Here is a 10,760-nt window from a genome sequence, read left to right on the forward strand (position 1 = left end):
TGCGCAGTGTTGCAATCAGACTGGGGAGCTGTTCAGCTTGCATCTGAGTGGAAGCTTGCTTGGGATTTAATTCTGTTTCCCAAAGAAAAATACAGAGGCATGAAGTGTCTTGCCCACGGCCTCGCTGAGTCAGTAACAGAATATCAGCTTCCCTCCTTCACCTCTAAAGTCTTTCAGAGTAGAAAATTCTGTCTTGCAAAGTACACTGGGGCTTCAGACTCTCTCCTGGAGAGCAGCCTCCAGGGAAGGGAATCCAAAAGAGTGCTTTTTAACCAGGCTGCAGCCTGGAAGAAACAAAATTCAGCTCCTTGTAATGAAAACACCAGAGATCCTTCTCCTGCCACTCCCTGCTGAGGAGCTGGCACTGTAGGGCTGTGCTGAAGCCCCAGCCAGGGCTTCTGTTGCAGCCCCAGGAGCAGCAGCATTCCTAACTGGATCCCGGCTGAGGGGCTCTGCCTGCAGGGCTGTGAGCACTGCCTGAGGGTGGCAGCGGGGCCCTGAGGAGGCAGCACTCAGCCCAAGGGCAGCACACAGAGTTATCTGCACTTTCCTTTGGCAACTGCCCCTGCCAGCCTCTGGAACAGGAGAACAAAGGCAAAGCAATGCTGGGTTTCCTTGTTTCTTAGGGGAAGCATCACTGCAATTTGGTTTTAAGCTAGAATAAGGTAGATTTAGATTAGACATAAGGGAGAAATTTTTTTATAATGAAGGGGATGAAAAGCTGGAAGGTTTTCCCAGAGAAACTGTTGTTGGTCCATCCTTGAAGGTGTTCAAGGCCAGCTTACATGGGGCTCCGAGGAACCTGATCAGGATGAAGATGTCCCTCCTCACAGGGGTTGGACTAGATGATGTTTAAAGGTGCCTTCCTACCCAAACTCTTCTAAGATTCTGTGATCATTGTCCCCTGTTAGTGTTATACTTGGTATAAAGTGGTATTTCATTGTTATACTTGAAGTTCTTTGGGGTAACAAGCAGATGTTACCCAGCTCCAGCAAGTTTTCTGGTCCTTTCCATTGTCACCCTGTCCAGCACTCTCCCCTTACAAGCTCCTCTTTGGTCCCTGCAGCCTTTAGCCTACCACCTGTTGATGACACAGCTTCTAGAGGACATAGAAAACACCCAGGTAGTGCCTTGAAGGAGAAGGTCTTGAGGAAGCAGGACAACATGCCCTTACTGCCCAATATACCCATCATCCATGGGGATGGCAGCTTCTCATGCAGCTCCTCAGGTAAGCCTGCTCCATGGCAGCTTTTCCCACTTGGGTTTTTCCTTGCACAAGGAGCACAAACTGCCTCCTGCTTCAGCCAGCACTGCTGGGATCTTGGCTCCATAGTCTGTCCTGAGAGTGAACAACAAATCTACTTTTGAGTAACTCCAGCTTGGAAGTACTGGAGCAGTTGGTTCTTAGAGATCCATTGGAAAGTTGAACTGAATAAAGTCGTGGTAAAGGCCTAATCTCTGGCTTTTGCCCATCCTAAGAATCCAAACTACAGCACTGGTGCCAGGAGGCAGCTGTGACTGCAGGGATGAGCTGCAGGGCAGTCTGCTGCTGTGCTCACTGTGCTCCTACGAGAACCACCATGAACAGTTGTTCACTCACCATCTGGGCCCTGTGCCTGTGCTGCTGTCCAGTTCTGCAGCCAGCTGTTCTGCTTCAAGCAAGGGCTGTGTCTGCAGGGCAGTCAGTGGCTTGGTGCAGTCGTGCTGCTGCTGCTCCCAGAAGTGCCCGATGGCTCCTCACTGCCGCCATCCCAGAGCCTGCAGTGCCAACCAAGAGGGAACAAGCAGTGCCTCCTGTGTCAGCCAGCAAATGCCGCACCCCTGTGCAGCAGATGGCAGCCAGGAGGGGCTGCCTGCTGCTCCCAGGCTGTTTGCTGCCTGCAGCAAATAGACAGCAGAGAGTCCCTAGTGGCTCTTGTCCCTCCTTTGTGGGTAGCCCTTGCCTGTGCTGTGATCCCAAGTAGAGTGAGATAAGAAGAAGGGAGCTAGGAGTGATACTTGAATGCTCTTCTCTAGTGATGCTACTTCCATGTTCAGAATTGACCAGAACTAGCCTGACGTGGCTCTCCATTCACAGTGAATCTAGATGTGTGTGTCTACATCACTGGTGTCAGTGGCTGGGGTACCTCAGTAAAATCCAGATTAGCTCCCCTCTGAATATTTTTGAAGTTGTCATTCCTCCATACTTTGTGAGAACGTGCAAGGTAGCACAAAAACCCTATAGAGTCCAGAGCAGTTCATCTAGATTCTGTGCAATATTTATCCTTTTAAACATCTCAAATGTTTTAATCTACGCATTAGAAAATGAGCTTTTGAGTGCACAACATGAAATTTTTGATTGACGGTGCTTTTGATGACAAATGGGTTTCATAAGGAATGCCTTTATCATCAGATTTTTCTCATAGCTTGTAAAATTTTTTTCCTTACAAAAAAATTCAATTAAGGCAAACCCAGGTCAACTGATTAACAAGAGAGTGCATCTGCCAACAATGTGGATCTGTATTTGCATATTTTTATCCTCAGAGTACATTTGGAAGGCTTTTTTATCAACTGTCTAGTCTGGAAATTGCATTTTTACACAAGAGAAAGCTTAGAAACTGCTGTGTTTACAGACATGTCCATTAGATGGCAAATAAATTTCACCTCAGCATCCTTGAAATACAGGCAGTGTGTACCTCTGAAAAAGGTTAATGATGCTTGGAAAGAGCAAAATCCATAAAGTACTCCCTTCCCAATAGCAGGCTAAAATGTGTGTGCACTCAGCTGCCTCTGTCTGGAATATTTGCAGTCAATGGGAACAGAGGCGCTGTCAGGTGGGAAGGGTCAGGTGTGGCTGTTCCCTGGCAGCTGCTCCAGGGGGATCGAGCCGGGCCCAGCAGGGCTGGGTTGTCCAGGCTTGGCTTGGTGCTGTCTCCAGGCAGCTGCAGGGCTCTCCCCAGGGAGTTGCAGAGTGCCCCTGTCCTCAGGCTGGGGGCAATCAGGGCGCTGAGACAAGAGGAGCACCTGAGGGGTTCCCTCGTGGGCAGCCAGTGCTGCTGGTCAGCGCTGCCTCGCAGGGAGCGGGAGCTCTGCGGCCCAGGAACTGCCGCTGGCTGTGGCACCTGTGGCACTGGGGAGCTGGCGCTGCGAGGCAATTGTCAGCTTCAGCCTGGAGCTGGGCCCAGCTGGGGGAGGCTGGGAGCACGCAAGGAGCCCCAGGGGCCAGAGAGCAGGGAAGCCTCTGAGCCAGTGCCAGTTTGTAGCACACGGAGCCCTGGCTGGGAGATGCGGCTGAGGCTGCTCCATGGTGGGGCCTTGCCCAGGGCTGCAGCGCCCATGGCCGACCCTCTCCTCACAGTGACCTTGCAGAGGGCCCCTGGTGCCAAGCGCCGAGAGGAGCCGCTTCGTGGGCATGGGCGGAAGGACAGAGCCTCTGCAGACCCGCAGCAGTCCTTGCAGGAGGCACTCTCCTTGCTGGGCAGCGATGACTGGTAAGAAAGGCCCCATTCCCTCTGCGTCCCTCTCAGTGTTAAGGTCAGTCAGAAGCGTGTCTTGCTCGTGCCTCGGAGCCCCGAGAGCCCAGAGGGCCAAAGGGCACTGGTGAAACCACTCCAGAGTAGAGAGAGGATGAAGATTGGAGAGCAGCCTTTTCTTGGCCTTGCTCTGCAGCAGTGCTGCAGCTGCAGCAGCTCTGTGCTGTTTCCTTGCTTTGCCTGCTGCTCCATGGAGCTGCAAAGGAAACCTTGAGGGAAGAGAGAAAGCTCTGGAAGGAGATGATTTGATGGCTGAAGGCAAATCAGGCAGAAGGCAAATCAGGCAGAAGCAGGATGGCAGAAGTTTTGAGTGTAGAGATTTGGGTGCCTCGGGCCACTGGCCCAGTGGGACTGAGTAAGATCCTCTCTGCTCCCACTGCTGACAGCAATGGCAGGTGACAGGGTCTCCCCATGACCTCCTGCATGGCAGTCCCAGAAGCAGCTCCAGGGAGCTCCTTTTTCTGAGAAATGGACTGAGTTGTGCTTTCAAGTCCCTCAGCCTGCCATTACTCCTGAAGGGCTCATGGCAGAAGAGAAGGAAGAAGAAAGAAAATCCTCTAGGTATCTTGCACTTTTGGAATTCAACTTCTTCCTACTCACTGCTTCATATGGACCTGAGATGTTTTGTCAATACTCACCATGTGTCCCAAAATTATACACAGGCAGAAGGAGGCCCAGAGGTGATAACCATACAAATGTTAGCTGATACTGGTTTTCTTTTTGACGGCTTTTTGGTCACTCTCTGCTGGATGCTTCACTCACACAGGGGCAAGGAATCCATTCCCACTGGGATAAGCATGAAGAATCTGCCACGATGCATCTCCTTGTGCAGTCACCTTTGCTTTGCCCTTTCTCTTCTGCTTTCTCTTCCCCATTTCTCTTTGGTGTCTTGTGAGGTGCAGAGAGCTTCTGCAGGTGTGGGGGGTCCGGATGACACTCAGGGTGCCCGTGGGATTGCCAGCCCTGGGCTGCAGCCCTGATGCCTCACAGACCTTCCTGTAGCTGAGGGCCTGCACAAAGCAAGTGCTCAGAGACAGAGTTGTTTTCACCTTTTAAATATCCTGTTGCTGTTGTGGGGGTTGTTTTAGGTAGGGGTTTTTGGGAAAAGCCAGAGTTTCAACAGCTGTTGCCCAGGGGTGGAATCTCCTAGGACATCCTGCTGCTTTTTTGGGGAATGTGTGATGTGGAGTGGAGGGGTGACAGAGAGGCCGAGATCATAGAGTGGAAACTCAGCTCCAGAGTGGCAGTGCAGACTCTCCCTGCTGAATGCCTGCTGGGGCTGACAAAGAAGGAAAATGCCCCAATAACAGCCTGGTGGCACTGTGTCTCAGGGACAGATACATGGAGGTGACAACAAACAGCAGCATGGCCCGGTCTCACAGCTTCTAGGAAGCAGTGACAGAGGGGCCTCATGTGCCAGAAATTTCAGAAAGGCTGTCCTCTTAAATGGCCAATCTGAAACCCCTCTCTTTGCCTCTTGGATTTGTGTATGCTTTTGACAGCCACAACATCCTGGGGCAACGCGTTCCCCGATTTCATTAAGCACTCCTTGAAAAGCACCTCCCATTGTTCAACTGAGCTGCCAGCCTGGTCATTTCAGAGGGTGCTGCCTTGGTGGAGAGAAAAATCAGTCTTCTGCCTTTCAGGGAGCTGAAGGAGAAGGGACTCTTCACCATCCAACACCTGGCTGGGTCCCATTCAGAGGTCCTGCTTTGTCGACTTCGTGAGGTTTGCTTGGCAGTTACCAGCGAGGTGAGAACATTGTTCTGAATTGCCCCCATACTTCATACACGGTGTGTAGAGTAGGTATGTGCTTGCTCATCTCCTTGTGCGTGCTCAAGGTCTGCCTTCATTTCTGGTTTTAGACCTGATATTTCTAATGTCTGTCAGCTATCTGTAGGATCTGTGGGTACATGCAGCAGCTGTATTTACTGGCAGGTCGGGTATCTGACACTCATCTTTGAGTGTGGTGCCTTTATAATGCAATGTGCAAATGCAGAAACTGAGACACTGATGATGTTATTTGCCAGAGTCCCAGTCTCTTCCCAAGTTGTAATTCAACACTGTAAATTATTCTGTAGACCTGAACCTGTGTTTTCTGTTTCCTGGCTGAGTGCTTCAACTGCTGGTGTTGCTTTTTTGAACAGGAGCACCTGACTCTTTTATCTTTATGACTTGTGGATTCATGATTTGAAAGCAGCTCTTAATTTAATTTTCTAGTAAAAGGGCCTATAATCAAAGCTCTGGATATTTTAGAAGTGTTAAGCACCCAATGAAATTTTTATTTTAGGCCTGCAGTAAGCAGGTCTGAGGCCAGAAATTGGTGCCAGAGTAAGTGCCTTTCTGTGCTTGTGCTCTCCTGCTCTTCTTGTATTTTTATGTTCCTCTGGACACAGTGGGATGTGTTGTCATTTCCTGGGACTTCTGTTGAAGGCAACTGATTTTCTTTTCAAGGTGATTCTTATGTTTCCCCTCATGACTTCCCCAGGTGACCAACCTCCGGTCCAAGGTGGCCTACTCTGCCATTGTCACTCTGGGAGAGCTCTTTGTGACCTTGAAGAAGGATATGGACGCTGAGGTGAATGAGGTTGCTCGGGTCCTTCTCCAGGTGGTGCCCAACTCCCCAGAGTTTGTTCAGAAAGCAGCCAGTCAGACCCTGGGGATCATGGTGGAGCATGTGACTCCTGCACGAGCAATGACTGCTCTCATGGACATGGGAGTCAAGTAGGTTCTTTTCTTTTAGTGATATTCTTCACCTTTGTGTGTGTGGGAGGGAGAAGGGGTGAGACAGAGAATGGGAATGCTGGGAGGGAAGGGTCCTGTATCCTGTATCCTCTGTGAACTCAGTGACTTGATTCTCCATCCAACCTCACTTCTTTCCTCTTGTCACCTATTTCTGCCCTCCTGCAGCCCATTAGTTCTCAGAATCACAGAAGTGCAGAATATGGGGAGCTGGAAGGGGCCCATCAGGACAGTCGAGTACAGTTCCTGGCCTTGCCCAGAACAGCCCAAGGGTCACACCAAGTGCCTGAGATTGTTGTCCAAATGCTCCTTCAACCCTGTCAGGCTTGGTGCTGTGACACTGCCCTGGGGAGCCTGTTCCAGTGCCCAACCACCCTCTGGGTGAAAAACCCTTTTTCCTGATATCCAAACTAAAGCGCCTCTGACTCAGCTTCCTGCTGCTTCCTGGAGTTCTCCCAGTCTGTCAGAGTTTCCTAGATGTGGTGACTGATGGGGAAGGGAAAGTGCCTGCAAAGGCCAAGGATAGAGACTTGTGCTTTTGTGGGAAGAGGGACAATTGCAATTGCAGCTGTGAGCAGTGTTTGGTATTTCACAGCTCTAACCACAGAGGCCCTGGGAAAACCATGTGTCATCTTGATGCCATTAACTTGAGAAATGAGGAGTGTCCTTGCTGGGGCTTGGAGCACATGAGGGACAATCTGCTGGGTGTGGCACAGCCTGCACTGCAGGTGCAGCCCCTGCCAAAGGAATCTTGCATGACTGTCCTGGCCTTAGAGCTCTACTTTCTATTCAAACTGATGTTTCATGTTAGCCTTGAGATGATGAATCACTTTACAGGCACCTTCACAGGCTGACTGCCATGGGACAGTTGGAGCAAATGCTGCCTTAAATGTTGGTGCTGGGCCTGATAGCTCCCAAGAGACACTCTCTAGAACAGGACAGCCTGGCTAAACTGCCTGGCACCCTTTCCTCAGCTTTGCAATAGGGTAAAACATTCAGATGGATCCATTGCCAAGCCCCACAGAAGAAACAAGCTGCATTGCTGGATATTCTGCAGCTTGATGGCCCACAATGTTTTCCCTGCATTTGTTGTTTTCCAAAGGTCTGCAGATTTGGGGATAAATGGGTGAAAAGAGCCTCAATCCTGCTGCAGTTCTGTTTACCTGGTACCTTCTGATGGGTCAGCATCAATTGTCTCTAATTTCTAAATTATTCATATGTCATCTATTTATTTAATCTTTCTCAGAGTAAATACCATGAAAGAAATTGAGTATCAGACAGTGCAGGGAGACAGAATTCCTCCCTCTTCCATGCAGGCAGGCCTTCTGTACAGTGCTAATTTGTTGTTTAGCTGAGGACAGAACCTTCTGCAGGTGTCTGAAGGTGCAGGGAGAGCCCGGGCTCCTTCCCCCAGCAAGGGCAGGGAGCAGGCTCTGGCCAAGGCCGGCGCTGCTGCTGCTCCTTGTCCCTGAGCCAAGGGAGGTTTGCTCTCTCCTCCCCAGCAGCCGCCACGCCCCGGTGCGCGAGTGTGCGGCCCAACTCCTCCTGTCCCTGATGGAGAGAATTGGAGTCACCCAGCTCGCAGGCACACCCAGGGCTGAGAGGCTGCCACAAGTGGCAGGGAAGCTTGCTCAGGACTGTCACAAGGACACAAGGTAATGATCTTCATTTCACCTCCCAAAACAGGAAAACCGTTTTGTGTCTGGCTATAAAGGTGAAACCACACAAGAGTGGAAACTAAAGGGAATATGAAGTTACCTAACAGTATGAATAAGGGTCATAGAATCATGGAATATGCTGAGTTGGAAGGGACCCATCAGAGTCATCGAATCCATCTCCTGGCCATGTGCAGTGACCCCAAGAGTCACTCCATGTTCTTGAGAGCATTGTCCAAACTCTTCTTGAGCTCTGTCAGCCTTGGCACTGTGACCACTCCTTGGTCTGGATTGCCTGGGCAAATGGCTGTACTGGGTAATCTGAGGTTGGCCAGCAAAAAGGAGCATTGCCAACTTTTTCCTGTGGCTTGAAGGATTCTTTACTGAGATCAAAAGAGCTCAGATCAGCCAGTCCAACAGTTTTGATTTGCCTAAGGTGCACAACACAAAGCCAAAGTGTTGGCTAATGTTCATCACTGAAGGATCCCAAACATGCATTTCTCATTAACTTCAGACTATCCTAGAAATATTTCAGGGATCTTTAGCCAATCTTTTCAGACTTTCTAAACCTGTTCTGAAGATTTCTAGAATGCTGTTATCTATGGCTCAGTGAGCTCCACATTTCTTCTTGAAGAAAACTGTGGTTTCCTACTGGCAAAATCAACCCAAACCACCAAAATCCCCTTCCTTGATGATGAAATTGCCATTAATAACTGCCAAGAACACCAGGGAAACTAGCTGCCTCTGTGCATACACATAGTATAGAATAATCAAGAGGATGCATGAGGTGTTTTCTCCTGGCTTCCCTGCCAGTTAAAGAAAGGCAAATTATTGTGCAATGGCAGCAAGACACTGCCAATAGGCTCTGACAACAAAGCAGATGTGTTTTTCTTTGTCCCTGGGATCCTTTGATGCCACAGAAGCACACCCTCAGTTTCAGAGTGAAATGATATTTTTCTGTTGCCCCACATTCTCCTCTTGTGTTCAGCTCTGTACCTCACTGTGCAGTGTCAAGTGAGGTAAATCTCCCTCTTTGCTGAGTAGGTAATGCCTTCTCGTGCAGGGATTGCATCTGATGTGTTTAAGGCATCAGCCTCTTCTGTTGACACTCTTCCTGTGTTTGTTGACTTTTGTTTTGTTTCCTTCCTGCCTTTCTTCCTTCCTTCCTTAGGCATTATGGACAGGAGATGGTGAAGATGTTGCTCCATCATCAACAATTTAAAATGCTTTTGGAACAGTCTCTTTCCCCCCGTGACCTGGAAGATATTCTGACAAGAATTAAGAAGAAAGTAAGTGCTAGGCAGGAGAAATGTCTCCTTTGTACAAGTATTGCCACTGCTAATATGAGATCAAACATACCCAATCTGTCTTTAGCTCATTCCTCTTCTGCTGAATCATTTTGCTCCTGGGAATGAGCTGTTAATCCTCAGCCTTTTCATCTGCAGACCACAGAGGAACTGATATTATTAGGGAAAAGGTGGGGTTTTGAATATTTTCAATATTGGTCACAAAGAGGAAAGGGAAAGAGGATAAAATGGGTTTACATTTAAGCATAGGCCCCCACCATGCTCTCCCTACTCTGCTCCCTGTAAAGAAATTAAGTGAGAATTGTGCTTCTGAAGATAACAGAGTCTTTGCAAAGGACACTGGAAGTAGTAGTGCCAAGAAAATTTCCAGATTTACAAAAGATGTCCAGGTCAATCCTAGTTACTACAATTACTGTCTGTCTTTTGTGAATACTGCCCTGCTGTCAAGCCCTGTGGAGCTGGAAGAAGCTTGGTGAATTCAGCAGCATCCACTGGAAAATCCTTTGTTTGTTTGATGGGGAGGATTTTATTTTTTTTAATTGACATTACCGAAGGGAGCCTGCCTTTGTGTAGGCACAGGGAGAGTGAGTGTTGAACCAAATTGACTTCCAACACAATGGGCCAAAGAGTCCAGTGATTTCTGTTGCTTCCTTCATGAACACTCGTTGCCTGCCAGTTTGCATTCCTCCCACTTATGCTCAAGACTAAGGAATTTGGGATTTTAGATTGCTGCTCAGACTGGTAGCATCCATAACCTGCCTTGGGCTATTGAAAACAAAGAGTTGGCATCACTGAATCTCTGCTCTGTTTCCATCTGTAAGTTAGGAACTGTTTCCCTAAGCCTTGGCAGCAGTGATCCTGGTTCTAACTTGTGTTTTCAACAGGGAATTTCCTGGTTTATATTCTAAAGATTGATGGGGTTTCTCTGTGTCTTTGTAGGGGATGGAAAACCAGAAGGCTGAAGGCCCATCTTTCAAGGAGCCGGTGAAGGAGAGGAAGAATGGCTCAAAGGAGCCCCAGGCCACATTGTCTTCTAGCAAACGGTACTGAGCACTTTTGTCAGATGTGACAAAGCACATGACAAGCTTTACATGTCTCTTGCTCAGGAAAATCTTTCTGGCAGAGATGACCAATGCCACAGATTGTTTCCTTTCCCTACAAATGCTCTAGGATAAAAAATGTCTACTTCTGCATTGTGCTGATTACAACTTCTCGGGAGGGGTTTCCACAAAAATGGAGAGTCAAAAAGACACCCATTGGTTGCAGCTCAGACGATCCAGTGCAGTGGCAAGGGCAGTGTTGTGGAGGTTGTGAGAGGGTCAAGTCTCTGCTGCCTGACTTGGGACAAGTAAATTCAACCAGGGCTTTTTTTTCATCTGAGTGGAGTCCTTTCAGATGGGTGTTGTGACGAGAAATCTCAGTCTGGAAGCAAGATGCCGTTCCACAAAGATGCATGTGCTTTGGCCTGGCTGAATCATGTTTTCTTACCCTCATACAGTACCAAGTTTGAGTAGCAAGGAGCAAGGCAATTCCTGAACAACTTC

The sequence above is a fragment of the Melospiza melodia genome, unplaced genomic scaffold (genome assembly GCF_035770615.1).
Source record: "Melospiza melodia melodia isolate bMelMel2 unplaced genomic scaffold, bMelMel2.pri scaffold_48, whole genome shotgun sequence".
NCBI lineage: Eukaryota > Metazoa > Chordata > Aves > Passeriformes > Passerellidae > Melospiza > Melospiza melodia.